Raw genomic sequence first — 17,831 nt, 5'->3', positions numbered from 1 at the left:
TTCAAGCAAGGAAAGGAAGTTGCTAGAAGAAAGTCTTGATGACCACATGAAGGAAGAGATATGTATATATTTGGTAATAGATAGATAAAGTCATGTCATAGTAGATAGAATGGTTAGAATTCTCTATCTCATGGGCATGATGAAAGAAGAAGAAACTCTTCCATTAGAATGATGCATGAAGGCATGTAGACAATGTGCCTTGAACTCTTCTACATATTGACATGATATGACTTTATGACGAATATGAGGTGGTTGGCAACTATGGTTCCTATGATGAAGGAATTATGTATACTAGATCTCGAGGAAGCAACATGTGAAGAAAGGTGAAAGAAGAGTTCGTGAAAGATGTATCTATAGTCACATAAGATAAGATAAGTGATCAACATCTGATAACAAGAAGGATTAGCTATGACATCTCCATGAAGAAGGTATGAAGACCCTGACATGTATGTGTTGGGAAATCAATGCTTAGGGTTTGATTCCTCTTTCTTGATAATTACTTGTGATTTATGTTGCCTTCTTTTACTTCTATATTAGTTTATCTTTCATCAAGCAATTACCAAAGAAAATGTATATGAAGACGACAAGAACAAGAGACACAAGATGTAGGCACTCTACTAGGGCAAAACCCCTCCAAGGGGAAAACCCAATCCAACTCTTCCACTAGTAGATTCAAATCAAGATGAGACAATCCAAGACCCTTTAGGCCTAGACAAAGACCTCCTCCAATCACCAATTCAACCCTTCCTTCCAACAGATGATCTCTGTTAAAGTCTTCAAGCGGCAACTTCCGAATTGCAACAACAATCTAGAATTTTGACCCCCAACTATAGAGTTTCGGCTCCTAGCTTTAGAATTTCAGACTTGCAGTAGATTCAAAATTTTGACCCCAACAACAACCCAAAAACTTTTCACATGTGAGAGATAGATTGCCCAAGAACTTGATTTAGGTCTTCTAGCTTCTTCTATCCTTCTACAACAACTTCGCTCAATTTTTCTACTCCTTCTTGTAGATAGAACTTGTTGAGTGAGTGCTTCAAATGGGTTGAGCGGTCTCTCTATAACCTTTCTGCAGGGTCGACTTATTGAGGACAGGGCCGACTTGGTGTGGAGGTGACAAATGACTTTTTTAACTAAAAAATAATTCTTTTTACATGATACAAAAGCCTAAGAAGGGTCTAATAAAAATGATAATGACTCTATTGACCCAAAACAAAACCTAGAAGCCTTCAATGGAGGTTTTGACCTAAAAATTATTGACCCAAGCATGAAACCCATGCTTCAATAAGTCAATTTATTTAACAATAACATTTCTTTTGACAAATACAATTATGAAGACCGACACTAGTTACATTCTTCAACAATATGTTGGATAATGAGAACCTTGGTAATGTATGGAGATGGACTCATACAGTGTGCCAAAGGACGTTGATGTTGCTAGAAGCAAATATCATGACATAGGGCCATTGTGAAGAGGTAACTTTGATTTAATGTTCATTTTTATTTTTGAGAAAGAATTTGGTCGAGTTGAAACAGGGCTATCGAAAGAAGGTTGCATAAAGCCACGTACAACTAGTACTCATGAGATTGGATGGAAGATCTTGAAAGAAACATGTCTTGGAAGAGGTAATTGTATGAAGAATAGTCAGATGTAGACTAGAAGGTCACTTCTCGATGAAGAAAAGGATGGCATGACTATTGGTTCAACACTATGTTTTGTTGAAGGGAAGTGATGGAGAAAATGGCTAATGGTGCACAAAGATGTTCTAGAAGAAGATGGCTCCATGATGAAGAAGTTGAAGTTCATCCATGACATCATGCCGAAAGGAGGAGTTCTACAAGCAGCTGATAGTACCATGATCTCCACCAAAGAGCAGATAATTGTTGTTGGTAATAAGTCCCTAGTTAAGAGGGAACTTGGGTATATAACTTTTATAGGAATGAGTAGATCCTCCCTTATTAAGAGAGAGAGATAGACACATCATCCTTATCTTCATGTCATGAAGAAAGAATGGAGGATTAGGTAAGCGTCTGAATTCCGTTACTCTTTGAGGATGAGGTAGGGCATCCAATAGGTAAGAGTAGTCGAAGAAGAAATTCCTTGAGGATGTGTAAATCCAAGGTGGGAATGGTCCTGAAAGGACATACCTTGTGAACAGTCAGATGGGGTATGTGCCTTGAGAGACAATGGTGAAGGTGTCTATAAATCATTTGTCTCCCTGACGTTGAACTTTAATCTTGTGGAGAGATAGTGTTGTTAGTTAAGGCCTTGCTGAGTGACAATGCTGGTTGATATGATGAGATGCACTTATATAAGCTTATGAGATAGCTTATGAGATGGCTTACCAATCTGACTCTTCTTATGAGAATTCTTAAGTATGAGAATGTCCAAGTACCTTGTATGTATTATGATTACCTCCCTAGTTAAGAGCATTGTTTTAAAAAACGACCGAGTAGACTCCGACTCGCTGAGTCAGACCGAGCCAATGCCTGGTCGAGTTGACTCGGTGGTTGAAACGAAACGGTTGTCCGGGTTGTTACCGAGCCAGTCGTTGACTCGGTCGACTCGGTAACAACTTGGCTGACTTGGTAACAACTCGCCCTGCTCAGCTCTTTGACAAAAATCCTGAAGCACATTTGTCGAAAGTTGTTTTGCCTCCTACATATCAATGGTTGGGTTGTTGTTTATTGCATATTTATAGCCCTAAAGTAAGCTATCACTGTGAGAATGTTTTGAAAATTACAAGGCCGACGTATGGTTATCCTAGTGGCATGAATTAGAAAACTGAAACAATGCATTGAGCCATACAATGTTTTTAAAAAGGAAAATGTTCTGGCAATGGACTAATAAATACATATCTACCTCTGATTGTTCTGTAGCTTGACCAGAATTAAATCAAGGGTTTTGAGACTTCATTAGGGGTAGAGTATTGGTATTATTGTTGTTGTAGTCTAGTGATTGTCCTCAGGCTGAGGCAAAAAAGAATCCTGACATTAGTGGCTAAGTATGAACTTTGTATTGGACAGTGCACTGGGTGCCATTTTGATATGATGGATATATTCATGAGCCTACTTTGATCATATGTTGTCTTCTTTATATATTCTAAAGCTTTGTGTTTGGAAACATGAATGAAAATCTTTAAAATTATGTTTTTTATTAAAAAAAAATTTAATGCATTTTTTACAATGACCGAGTCATTGAAATCAAACCGGCCGAGTCAATACTGAGTCGGAGTCGGAGTCGGAGCCGACACTCGGTCGTTTTCGAACCGGAGTCGGAGTCGGAGCCAACCCTCGGCCATTTCCGAACCGGAGTCGGAGTTTTAAAACATTGGTTAAGAGGGAGTCTTGAAGTATGTAACTAGGTTCAGTCTTCATAAATATGAAATGTACTCTTGATTCTTGTATATTGTAAAAAGAAGGAAAAAGTAATATTATTATTTTTTGTAGCATGGGTTTCATGCTCAAGGTCAAATTATTTGTAGTTCAAACACCCATTGAGTGCTTCTAGGGTTTGTCATAGAGTCAAGAAGTTAGTACAATCATTGTCATATATGAAAGACCCCATTGGGCATCTTGTAACAAGTCAAAATAATTTATGCAAGTCAAAAAGTGTCAAAAGACTCCCTCCAAGACAAGTCAGCTTAACAATCAACAAGTCGGCCTCCAAAAGATGATAAGTTGGCGTCACAAGGGCTACTCGACCTCCACAAGAAGCCTATATAAGAGGCATTCGACCTCATTAGTGAGGCATCCAAAAAGTTCGTAGAAGGACAAGAAAGAGATCCAAAAAGACAAGCGAAGAAGAAGAAAAACAAAGGAAGGAAGAACGAAGTGTCCAAGGATTATTTTTAGGGCTACATCATCTCACACGTGCAAATTTAGGGCATCATTCTGTTGCAACAAGACCGAAAGCCACATTAATCACAAAAGTTGAAAATTGGGGCTCAAAAGTCTAAACTTTGCAAGCCAAGTTACCAAGGGAAGAGGATGTAGCCAAGTGAAGGAGCAAAGGATCTCAATTCTGACCATATCCACTCACACTTGCGAAATTGAAGAAATTGCAGGTTGGGCGAAAGGTTCACATCTGAAGCAATGACCGAAAATCTGAAGTGAGGCCGAAAAAATCAGAAGTATTGAAGTTGTTTGACTAGCATTGACTTCGTGGAAGAGGTTGATTTGGTCTTGGTCTTGGGTCGTAGGTCTAGGAATTCATCATTTGAAGATTCTATAAAAATCGAAGAATTCTTGTGGGTTTTCCTCTCAAGAGGAGAGGTTTTGGACCTGGCTATAACCTTCATTTTGTGTCCTCTTCTCCCATTGATCTTCATAGTTTGGTAGCTGTTTGATGATAAGAACACTATAATAATCAAGTAAATAAGAAGCTAACTACAAAGTACATCAAGTTAAGTAAAAGAACATCACAAGCAATTATCAAAGTAAGAGAAATCACCCTTATATAGTTTCCCTTGATTTCTCAACAAGATGACATAGAGATCTAAACCAAATAGCTCTCTGAAGAACTTGCAAACAAACACCCTAAAGGATGCTAAATAAATTTAGGTTCATGGGTGAAAGAGAGTTGATGAGATAGAGGGAAGTACCTGCAAGGCCTTAGAGGCCGAGATATCATTTATAGATGTTCAAGTAAGCTTTCTCACTAGACACTGTCAACTAAGGAATAAGCTAAGACACTTTTATTGATTTCCAACAAATGAACACAAAAGTTGCAAGCAAACACCCTAAAGGATCTTCAATAAATTTGGGTTTGTGGGTGAAAGAGAGTTGATGAGATAGAGGGAAGTACCTGCAAGGCCTTAAAGGTCGATATATGGTTTATAGATGTTCAAGTAAGCTTTCCCACTAGATACTATCAACTAAGGAATGAGCTTAAGATACTTTTATTGATTTCTAACAAATGAACACAAAAGTTGGTTAATGGGACTGAAGAAGAGTACAATCAATATGAATACAATGTGGGAATGCAAGTGCGGCCTGTAGAAAATGTTGAAAATAACATAAAGAAAGAATGAAACAAGTGCTAGCACTGTTGTGACACACATATAAAGATCATGGCATGAGACAAAAAAATCAATAGCTTGCCAAAAAAACAATGAGCGAGATAGGAAGATTTGGTGATGGAGATAAATATGTCAAGGGTTGTTGAGTTAGATGATTTGATTGCGAGGGAGGCAAACTGGGCATTGGTTCGCTATTGATGTCTTTTGGAATGAGTGGTGGGTTCCGCTGTGTGATCCTTGGGGGGGATGTAGAGTGAGGGATACCCCTATAAATATGAGGTTGAAAGAAAGAAACTTTGGATAGATCTCTGGATGCTCCTATGGAAATAGGATGTAATTAGATGGGTTGAGCTGCCCTTCTTTGGCACTGTTGCCTCTAGTGCTCTGAGGACATGTGAATTGTTGTATGGTTCAAAATTGTTAAATTAGTCTTGGTGGAGTCCATTGATACCCCAAAGGAGGAGGATGAAAATAGACCCGAGATCTCACTCTTTTTCTATCTAGTGCACCTTGTACTTCTGTGCCACGCTTGCGGTTCTGTTATGATGAATTCACATGAAAGTATGAGATGATCGTACTTGTTATCCCAAGTCAAGGTATGGTGTGCAATAACTAAGATCTATGTCTAAAAATGGGTTAAACATTGCTAGTCCTGATCCCTGAAGAAGGTAGAGAGGTAGCCTCTTGAATCCCGATATAGGCATTGATAACATCCTTTTGATCTCAGTGTAGGGAGCACCTAAATATAATGTGCATCTCTGTCTCTGGCTCCTATAGGTAGCACATTTGGCAAATCTTATTCAACTATGGTATGTGGTGGCCTGTCTTTATCAGAGTCTATGAGAACCAACTTGGAATTGTCCCAGAGAGGGTCATTAACTCTGCATGAGTAAAGGGGTGTTTATTTTGTAGCTATGGTCGACCTTCAATAATAAAGTATGTGATCTTAGAAAGTTCTAAATTGGCCCAGTTGATTGAAAGGCTAGACTATTTTGTTGGAACATACCTTGTTGCAAGGCTGAAGGCTGTTCTTTCTAGTATCTGGAATAATTGCATAAATCCTAGGATGGTCGAAACAACTAAAATTAGGCCACAGGCCTTGTAGAATCCAAAAGAGGTCGAGAATCTATGAATTATCCTAAGAAAAATTGATCAGGGCTGAAGCATTTGAAGGTTCACTTTTATGTCTTTCAAGATTGTCATAATGAATTGAATTCATTGAACATGACAAACTTATGAGGCCAAGTTCCTCTTTAAGGCTAAAGACCTCTTAAGAATAATGAATCAATTTGCAGATCTAAAAGTGTTCCAATTATGAAGGATGAGCTCTTGGGTGGAAAAAGTAAAGTCTGATGTGCAACTTATCTAAGAAGTTATCATTTATGATTTGGATCTGTCATCTCATTGGAAGATCGTTTGTCTATATGATGACATCATTAAATATCATTATGTGTCCTAGGGTTTTGACATTTAAGTATCTAGGGTTTGTAAATCTTAGTAGGCAAAAATAGGCTTGGTCAAGAAACGTCTAGGGTTTATGGTCAAAACCCTAGGATTGAACCTGAATAAACGTTTCTGCTGAAAGAAGAAAACCTAACCCTAGCAAGGAGAGAATGACATCATGATGAGGACGAGGATGATAAGGTGGCAATGGATGCAAGGAAGCTAAGATCAAGAGGGCGTTGACATTCCACTATAATCCTTAAAAAAAGTATTTTATATCTGTCTTGTTTGATTATTATTATGTTGTTATTTTACTATCAGTTAGTCTCTTGTCTTTGAGTTCTTCACTTGGTTGTAATTGTTTTTCCATGGTTGCCTAGTGAGGATTGCAGGTAGGTTTGACAAGCAGATGGAAGAAGTGCAAGAATGAAGCAAAGCAAGATGACTTTCCTAGATTCATGATTTATGTTGAGAGATATTGTACCAGATGAGATCTGAACTCAGAGGGAGCGATTAGATCAACAAGCTTGAAGTATGCTTTGATCATGGTGTCTTCAAGATCTAGCAATAAAAGGTTCTCCCAGTAAGAGGGAGAGGATCATGACAAGACATTTGTCCCAGTTGTGAGGTACACTTCTATTATCATTGTTTTGAAGATTACACCAAGTTGATGTAGAGTTTTCTTTCCTCAATAATTGAGGAGGAAGAAGTGTACATAAGAGCTACCTCAAGCTTGTGAGTAGAAGAGCTCATTGAAGGAGCAATTAAGACTTCCTCAGGAACCCTGTTTTAACTTTAGAGGGAGTTGACCTCTGAGTTCGAGATGATGGATTGTCATTGATGACTAATATACTAAAAGACAACAATGGCAGAAGGAGCAACTTGAACTACCACAGAAGGATATGTCTCAATTTGAGAGGGAGCACCTAGTTTGGGTGACCTGAAAGCATTTGTGATTTAGTGAAGGGAGTAGAACAATTGATGGTTGACCCAAGATATGTTGCTCAACATGTGTTGTAGTACTAGCATGGTATAGTTGGTCATGGATGATTTGAGAAGTACAATTGTAGATTTAGAGTGCTGAAGACATAAAGAGTTTATGAGGATATCCCTTCAGGTTGGGCTTTGTTATGATTTCGTTAGATTCGCTGGTAGCAGAGTATATTGTAGCTAATTTGGCAAGTTGAGAAGCAGTATGGCTTTTTAGGCTACTTGCAGGATTATCTTGTTCTGGTGCAGGTGACGGCCATGATGAGAGGTCAAGGCACATGGAGTGAAATAACAAACATGGCATTGAAGGGAGCTATGAAGCTCCAATATATCTCCACTGATGAGCATATAACTAATATTCATATATTGCCTCTTTCTAGAAGGAAGCTTGTGTACTTCTGAGACAAGCTTGGGCTTGTGGAGATTGCCTCTCTTATTGAAAGGGAGAGCTAATGAGACACCATTATGAATGGAAATTCTCCTTGTGTTTTCATGACCTTGTTTGGAGAAATTCTCCCTGTGTCATTATGACCTTGGTTGGAGAAATTCTCCCTATGTCATTATGACCTTGTTTGGAGAATGGTTTGACAGGTTGGATAACATCATCGGCTGACATTCTTCCTGTGTCTATATGATCTTGGTTGAAGAATGGTCTGCCAGACTGGCATTCTTCCTGTGTCACTTTGGCCTTGGTTGTAGAATGATCGAGTAGAAGACATTCTCCTTATGCCACTTTGACCTTGGTTTGAAGAATGTTCAGATAGAGGTTATTCTCCCTGTGTCAGTTTGACCTTGGTTAGAGAATAATCCTAGAGGTTGTTGAGATGAGCAAGAGCCTCCCAACTTCATGCTCAGATCTCTTTCTGGAGTGAGCTTGTTTATCATTGATGAGGTCTCTGGTGTTTCACCTAGACTGTCTATAGTTGTTTGATGGTGAACTGTGATTATGTTGATGCAGGTGATTATGATATTGATGATGATGCTTATCTTAATCTTGATCCTTATAAAATTGTCAACTTGAGTACATCTTGATATTCATTACGAATACCTCCATAGCTAAGAGGGAGTGTTGAATTTTGTAGGTATGGTTGGTCTTCATAATCATTATTTTTATTATTGATGTATATTTCTATATAAAGCATGTTCTTTATGCTCAAAAGAAAAATTTATTATTTATGTTTTGTCAAAAGAAAAATTAGAAGGCATGTTCTTCGTGACCTTCTCAAAAGGAAAATTTAATTTAAATCTTCGGTTTATGGCTCCTCAAGAAGACCAAGTTGGCCCTCCTCCTTGTCAAGTTGGCTCAGCCTAAAGAAGCACATATTTGGCCCCCAAAGAAGACAATAAATAGGTTAATCGACCTCCCTCCAAAATGCAATTCAGATATGATCAGTTCAAGTATTTTTTTGCTCCCTAAAGCAAAGAAAGATAGAAGAAGAACACCGAAGACTAGAGGGAAGTCAAAGGACGGAGAAGACCTCGCACGTGTGAAAGATCATCTCTGTTGCAGCCCGCATGTGTGACAGAATAGTCTGAATTTTTCTAAGAGAAAATTCTGTGGTGAAGTCTGAATTTTTTGTAGAAGATAGATGACGAAATTGTAGAACTAATCGCAGACCTTGACCAAGTTTGACTGATCTTTCAAGTAATTATTTTTGTAGGGTTGACTTGACTTCTTGGTGGAAGTTTGACATGTCATCTTGCTAGTCAGTTTGTCTACCATATTGACTTGGATGCCTCTCTTGTTGAATTGATTCTATAAGGAAAGGATTGTTGGGTTCCCCCCATGTGGGTTTTTCTAGGGTAAACTCTTGTGTTATTGTGTGGCTGTCTCTTTATGATCCTTATGGCATTTTGTTTTTACTGTTTAGCTCCTTTGTGTAATTGCTTTATGATTCAAAAGATCACGAGAAAAATATTAAACTGATGAAAATCATAAGAAGTAGTTATCAGTTTAGAGGATGCCCTAAAAATCAACAGGGGGAAGGACTATGATGCCATCTTATAGCTCCAAAATGTTCTCTAGGTAGAAGGATATCTTCGAGCTTAGGCTTGTTGGAGGTAAGGTCCAAGTGAGGTGAATGTACATTATGTAGATACCCTCTTTGATGGTTTGATTTAGTGTTTGTTTAGTCGACAAGAGATGGCTTGATGCATTAAGGGAGAATCTAAATGGGGGAACATAGTTTTGTGAGATCATTAGTGACTAGAGAAGTTGAGGTACCTTTGAGAGCCAACTTCGAGCATGTCCTTTGGGGGTGGGGGTGCGGGTGAGGGGGGGAGATGTTCAAGGCAAGAACCTTTGATGAGCAAAGAGAAATATTGGGATACCTCTCTCTCCCACGATAAAGACTTGGAATGATCTAGCTCAATGGAGGAAAGAAACCAAACAAAAAATAACCTCAAGGTAAGATGGGAGGACATTGAACTCTGTCAGAATGAGGAGTCATAGGATTGTTTGTAAATAGCGGATGATGTGTATGGGAAACAGGGTGTGGACTCTCTCTAAGTTGACCCAATGTGTTTGCAACAAGCTTGGTCCCCATACTTTGGAGTTGGAGCCATAAAGAATTGTCTCATAATAGCCTTAGTGAGGTGAAGTTTGGAGAAGATGTCCACAAACTGATTTTGGAAACATTACCTATCAATGAGGGCTAGGGAACCATATCCTTTATTGAGTCGAGGTTGTAGGTCTTGTTGCATACCAAAACGGGGCCCCGTGAACTATACTCCCTGGTAGGTGTAAGTTGTGGGCTCTATTACCGCTCAAACTAGCAGGGGTCCTAGGAGGGGTTCCTATAGAGAAACTACTAGGTCAAGTGGAAACAATCGAGCAATAGCCCATTGTCACCTCAGTTAAAGCTCCCTGCTCTTTACGAACATTCACTGATGGGAGGAGTCCCGGTATGAAGGAAATCACTAAGAATAATGTACTAGTGCTGCGGAGGTAATGATTTCAATAGCCTATTCAAATGAGAGACTCTAATGATAGGGGTTGCTTGCTTTAGAATCAAGGTGCATGGCTCTCCAAGAAGGGCTAAACGGAAACCTAGACCTAGGTTTGAGGAATATTTCTTGATATGAAGTGCCCTATACCTTAGAATCCTATAGAATAGAGTTCTCTAAGCAATCCTTGTGAGATTGAAGTTACGAGATTGCGGGACCACAAAGAAACCCCAGTGGACCCCAACAAGGTCAAGGGTTTGGGGTGCAATTTCAAAGAAGGGTCTTGATCAAGTGAGGGAGAAGAAAAGGACCAAGGAGATTGAATTTGGCTTGAAACTCTAATGCAATGATCGTTGAAGAAGCCACTAACGAAATGGGAGCTAGGGAGAACGGTGCTTGAGCTAGGACTTGGCAAAACTTGAGATTCCACCGTCAGAATGGCTTCACAATGGAGATCCTCTCAAGGACACTCCAACGCAGTTCTAGACCAAGTTCCACCAATTTTGGATGGTTACAATTGATTTTGTGTGATGCCCTAGGAGACACTAGGGTTAGGTCTTAGAAAAGAGAGAAATGAAGGTGAAAAAGATTATTCGTTGAGATGATCACCAAGGACTAGACTAGTGCCTAGTCTATTGGGAGAATGAAGTCAAGGATGAGATTGATTTAGGGTTTTTGCTCTATCAAGGAGATTAAATGTAGCTTTAGATGACCTAGTGAAGTAGCTACCTACCTACAAGAAGGATTTATACTTTGATTTGACAAAATAATGATGTTTCGAGGTTGAACCTTCAATGATTACCCCTAGGAACATTCACTTTTCATGTCTAATGAATAATGCATGCAATAGATCAAGACTACTAGGTGATTCAAGATTTTCACATAAATTTTGACCACAACCAGCGTCATGATGCAGTATTCCATACATTAGACATAAAATGAAAATTTCGCATGAAAGAGAATTTACACGACACAAAAAGTATATCCATCCATTATATTTGCAATAGAGAAGCTCCAAAATAGAATAGCATCAATCCAGATTATAAACATCAAAATGCATCCAAGAATCTCCAAGTCATCCTCAATAGCTAATGCAAAATTCTCAAGAAGAGATACCATTCGAAATCCCAGTGATGATCAAATGAAGTGATCATCACATCAATATATATCTTCCCTAAGGAGTTCGTTTTTTCTAATAAGGTCTAATAATGCCCCAACTGATAAAATAATGTGCAAAAATAACATTCCTTGGTGACAAACCCAGCAAGATAGCTCCATAATACAAAAGTAAGCCTCCCAAAAGGGAGAACTAATAGATACAATAGGTTGAAGGGCCATTGAGGAGGCCTAGTGGAGTCCTATGTGTGTCAAGATGAATGAATGAGCTCCAAACATAATGATAAAGGGGGTGGCCCCTTGATATCTAAACAAATGACCTGTGGTGCCTCCAAGTGGTTGTGGGGGCACAAAACATTCCCATGGTTCTCCAAATGGATCGAACAAGCCTGTATTCCATGTGTAAGCGCTGGAGGAATGATGCAAGCCCTCCCATTGTCTCTCATGACAAAACATCCTCATCTGGGCCCTGTATCAACGGCCATGTGCGTGGTGCATGTTGAAAAGTGTAACTAGGTTCAATCTTCATAATGACATGTAATTATGATTTTATGTAAGAGATGTAAAGAAGAAAAATAAAATTATTGTAATGCTTGCATCATAGGTTTAATGTCCCAAATCAATTAATTTTGGAATAGGGACTTCATATTAAACTATCATGCATTTTCCAGAAGATTGCCATGTAAAACCTGAACCATAAATCTATAATCTGCACAAATTCTCATTAAAAGATCACAACATGAGAAACAATGAGAAATGCAACAACTAAAATCCAACTTTATTATATATAGATAGATGCCAATACAATAGCTGGGAATGACCCTCTGGTCTCCAAACTGAAACAGAGAAACAATCTCTACACTTGTGGATTCTGAATGATTCCACCAAGCGGAGATGGGTGCTTGCCCAATCTCTCTAAATCACCTGAGGGTTTCCGTCTTGGGGCTACCAATGGAGTAGAGAACCAGGTTCACAACCTCTCATACAAAAAACAATACTCAATCCAAGATGTCCTCCAATAGCCTCCTCCTCTTTTATAGATTTGATGGACCCCTATAGAATCTTCTATTTTATTATTATTTTAATCATGGAGCACTTTGCCCTCATTTATTTTAATTAAAATATTCTTTTTAATGCGGGAAAAGGGTAAATTGGCCGCCATGTCTCCTCAGGTCACTGAAACTCTCATCCAAAAGTCCCATCATGTAGATCTTCTCGTTCCGGTTCCAACCAGCTACTACACTGGGGTGCTCCATAAATTAACCCAGAATGGCACCTTGAGCATAATTAATTAAGTTATGCCCAATAATAATGTTGATTTTTGAAAGTTGTCAAAATAAAACGGAACGAAAGGCAAACTGTGTTGATGATGGAATATGCCAAGCAAATGCCATCAAATCCCATAAAAACTCCTCAAAACTCCATGAGGATCCTCGATGACATAAACTGGCTCCACTGACTTGACCATCCCCTGTCCTGGAAATCCACCTTGGCTGTACTCTGAAGAAGAATAAAAATGGGGACATGACAATGGGTTTCATGAACAAGAGATTTTATTTTTAGTATAGGCTCCCATTGAGAGCCCTTTGGAATTTTCTTCATTTAGTCATAAAAGTCTAAAAAGTCATTGTCATGTGATGAAGACACGCTACACATTGTAAAGAGTCATACTTGTTTATGTAAAGTCATCCTCCAAGACCTTGTCACTAGTCCTCATCAAGTCGACTTATAACGAAGAGATTATTCTAGAAGATGAAGTCGACCTTCTCCAAAGAACATGTTGGCCTAAACAGTCATGACCAACGACTATATATACAAGTGCTTGTCCTCATTTGGACACAAGCAATTCAGTGGAGGAAGTCTACAAAGAAGTGCGAAAAAGATATTAGAAGGAGCCCCTCAGTGTGGCAAGAACGGAGGTTAGCGAAGATAGTTGTAACTCTTTTGGGATAATTTGTCTTCCCATGTGGGAAGGTAGCAAATCCAAAGGGTGTCTAAAGAAGGTCGAAGGACTGCAGCTACATTGAGGTGATCTTGTTTGGGTAGAAGACCTCGTTAGAAGGAGCCTAGTAAAAGTGCAACAAGTATCTCTTATGGACACTATTCAAGGAAGCGAAAGTGAACTAGGGTTTTCGTGCTAGGGTTGTAGACCTACAAGAAGAGATCGAGATTCTGAGGAAATCCGAGAAGGAGAAGACGAAGAGCTGCGTTAGAGAGGAGGCTAGTGACTTGGTCCTGGGAGGACTCTAGTGTCAATGGTCTTTCTCATGGTCTTGGTGTTTGTCAATTGAAGATCTATAAGAAGAATTTTGTTTGTGTTTTCCTCTCAAAGAGAGAGGTTTTTGGCCTTGGCTGACAAGCCTATATACTGTGTCTCTTGTCTCTTTATTGTTCATGATATGGTAATTGTCTTGATGAAAAGAACACAATAATAACTCAAGAAGAGAAGATATGCTATAAGAAAGAGAAAGAGAAGAGCATACTTCTTGAACAATATGGGAGAGAGCATTGACTAGAGCATAAGTGGAGAGCTTTGAAATGAAGCTGTACGTGGATCATCATAGGGCTATTGGCTGGCTGATTGACCAAAGAGGAGAAAAAATTTCTCCTAGGGTTTACTGAATTGAGTGGGACAAGGAAAATGTTATGAATATAATTTATGTAAAAATAATAAAAATAGATAATAAATAATAATCGTAATAATATGTAATTAAGTAATATCTAGTTAAGCAAAGAGGCATGCCTCTACAAACATGCTTGTTTGTGAAAGGGTACTTACCTGGCTATATATATATATATATATATATATATATATATATATATAGGACCCTCACTCTCATTGTATCATCATTCTTATTCATACATTTAATATATAATCTTATATCTCAATGGAGATCTACATATTCCAAGTCTTCTGGAGTATTTAAATTGAAGAACGAACTTTGTTTGGTTCATTTGGTATCAGAGCCATTTGATCCTCTAGCAAGCTCAACCGTTGCACAAGAGTGTCATTCTCCGATCCAGGCCTTTGACCATCAACATTCCGTGAACCTTGTTGCTGCATAATTCAAACATTTCGCTACAATTGGAGTTGATCTGTCTCGCCATTAGGCTTTTGGCCATATAGACAGATTAAAAAAATATATAAAAAAAGAAAAAAAAAGAAAAAAGAAAGAAAGAAAGAAAGATTTAAAAAATATATATATATATATATATAAAGGAAATATTAGTTTAAAAAACAAACACATTTCAAAAGATATATAAATCAATTAAATTAAAAACTCCTTGCGGTCGTTTGTAGTCGCCAAGCCAACCACCACGACGCTTGCGCCAGTCGCAAAGACATATCTTTCTGTTTCCATGATTGATATCGTGCATACCGCTACATCCGAACCCCATATATTACAGCCGTTGCCTGACATAGCCACCATTACCCCCACGGTCCACCCTGAGTTCTGTTAGCTGCTCTTTCCTCCACAATCGCTATCTGTCACGCTTCACCCTTTTGTCACCCACGAGTCATTCAACTGAATCTATCTATTCTTCAGCCCGTCATCTGCACGTTCGTCGCAATTTCTGCTACAACTGCTCCTTGTTAATAAGTATCAGTGCCTCTTGGGAGTACACTTGCTTCTCTGATCACACATAATTCGTGGCCATCAGTCCTTATCGACTACCATTATATCATTTAGAGTGACATTGCTATGAATTTGGGTATTGATTCATCCGTACAACGTGCATCAATTTAAAACTTGTCTATACCCATCCATACTGTTGTGTCCTTACCCGATCCGTAGGTCAAAGTAATATCTGATTTCAAGTAACATACCAAAACCTAGGTGTTGTGAAATTAAAACTAAATTGTCGAGTTTGTATAATCCAACACCTATTCGTACAATCACGTCTGATCATTTGGAACTAAGGAAATTATTTTGGTTTAAACGTTTCCATTGATTATTAAATTATATAAACCCAAAAGTTTTTATAATAGAGTGAAGAAGGATTATTGAAGTGTGTTTATCTTTTACAAGTTATTTATTCAAAGTATAAATTATTAAAGGTGAATTAGAATAAAAAAGGTATTAAAAAGAATATTATATATATAAATGAAGTGCCAGTTGACATATTGTTAATGTAAAAATATCAACACAAAATGGAGAGTAAATTAGAGATAAAAGAAGGAATATTTTTGAAACCTTCCCCAACTATGCTAAGGTGGTTTTTAAAATTAAGGGAACTCTCGCAGGAAAAGACGTTACTATTTCTCTCTCCTATTGAATGTAAAAATTATATAAACCCTAAAGTTGCAACCAGTTAGTGATTCCTGAGTTAAATATAATCGAAAAATTAGACTTCTTGGGCAAAAAACAATACGAAATAACTGATTTATAGTTAAACATTGGAGAATATACAATTATATTGCAATTCTTTGTTCAATCCCTATGGAATGATCAAGGTGACTTATTTTGGGGTCACCCTGGATGGAAATGCTAGGATCCGTAATCTTAAATATGAAAAGAAGTTTTTAATATTTTCCTATAGGAAGAAGAAAATAATGCTCCAGGATGTTACACTAAAGCCAAATTCAGTAACACTAGAAGACATACAAGATATTTCAACAGTAATGTTTTAGGATGGTAAAAAAGGCCTACAAAATATGCAAAGAGAAGTTGACAAGATCACTGTTGAAAAAAATGAAGAAGTTTCTTAGCTTAAAGATCATAGTGAAAAATTATTGACGCAAATTAAGAAGCTTAAGAAGGATAAAAAGTCATTGGAAAACAAGGTACAACATTTTATCAAGAAGGAAGCATTGAATTTAGAAGTCCAAGTTGAAGAGAAAGGAATTGATAATGAGCCAGTGAATATCACTACTCAAGAAGAGGACAAACTAGTTGAAGTAAAGATGTACTTAGAAGTTGCAGTTCCAACAACAAAAGATTCAAGTGAAGATCTAGAAATTAACCATTCAACTTCCATAGCTAAAGGAAATTAGGTACTTCAAATAAATCAAGAAAATGACACAAACAAGATAAGGGAAAATCAAATCACTAGAATTCCTTATCGACATCCGAATCACGAGAGTAGACAACTCAACCAAGCTACGTACTTAGAATATAAACACCAAACTGATGTTCCGAAGAATACTAATGTCAGTGCAATCCGCTCATGTGATAACAATTCATCACAAGTTTCTAGTCACCGCAAGATTCCACAAAAGATTAATCTAGGATGGTCTGATCTCTTTTAAGTGCAACAATTTTGTTTGTCACTTAGAGGATCATATCAATTTGTGCTGACAAAGATCACTAACCCGAGACGAGAAGACATTCGGAGCAGAGAAAGAGATGAAGTGCTTTCATCAACAAGTTTTGAGGACAAAGCTTTTTGAAAGGGAAGGCAATGTTATGATTATAATTTATGTAAAAATAATAAAAATAGATAATAAATAATAATAATCATAATAATATGTAATTAAATAATAATCAGTTAAACAAAGTGGCATGTCTGTACAGACATGCCTATTCGTGAAAGGGTAATTACTCGGCTATATATGCATGATCCTCAGTCTTATTGTATCATCATTCTTATTCATACATTTAATATATAATCTTGTATCTCAATGGATGTCTACATATTCCAAGTCTTTTGGAGTATTTAAATCAATGTTGCATTAATCGTTATTGGGATAATATCGGCGCGAGGAAAAAATCTGAAAAAATCGTAATTACCGGGAAATAATCCGGAAAAAATCGTTTGGTACAAAAATATTTAGTTTTTTTCATTTTTTTTTCAATTTTTTTAATATCTAAACCATCTACAACATAAAATAAATACATTGACACATAAATATTATAAAAGAACTAATATATAAGATGTTTAATATCATTTCTAGTGCTAAAATCACACATAACATTGAATCATGTCCTGAATAGTAAGTCCTGACTCCTGAGTCCCAACTCAGCCTCAAAATATCAACAAAAAATATAATAATGTATCTCATCATGTCATAATGTCATATACAATAAAATGAAGAAAATAACTAAAGTCTAATCCTATTGATTTCCTCTGCCCCTCTTGCGAGAAAATGCCACAACTTTCCCTTTCCCTCTAGATGTAGATGCTGGTGCTGGTGGAGTTGGCAGTGGAGTCTGCTATGCTCTAGAAGCTGAAGAACTAGAAGTAGGAGCTATAGGAGGTAGATCACGTCCTCTACTGGTGGCAGGGGTAGCCCGGGCAGGTCGTGTCACCTGGAAACATTACAATCTCCCAATCCTAAAATCCTGAAAAACTGATAAGTCTGTTGGATTTTGA

At 37.7% G+C, this 17,831-nt stretch overlaps 1 protein-coding gene across 15 annotated transcripts in view; it reads left to right on the top strand.

The window, feature by feature from the left end:
• Window positions 1-17,831, top strand: part of LOC149263220 (histone-lysine N-methyltransferase TRX1-like) — a 372,050-nt gene that overhangs the window by 156,117 nt on the left and 198,102 nt on the right. The gene's annotated exons all lie outside the window — the stretch shown is intronic.

Source organism: Pinus tabuliformis, chromosome 6 (assembly GCF_031772625.1).
Source record: "Pinus tabuliformis cultivar Carrire ecotype Pingquan chromosome 6, CPIR1, whole genome shotgun sequence".
NCBI classification, from domain to species: Eukaryota; Viridiplantae; Streptophyta; class Pinopsida; order Pinales; family Pinaceae; genus Pinus; species Pinus tabuliformis.
The sequence above is the reverse complement of the archived record's forward strand: the minus strand, read 5'-3'. Positions and strand labels throughout refer to the sequence as shown.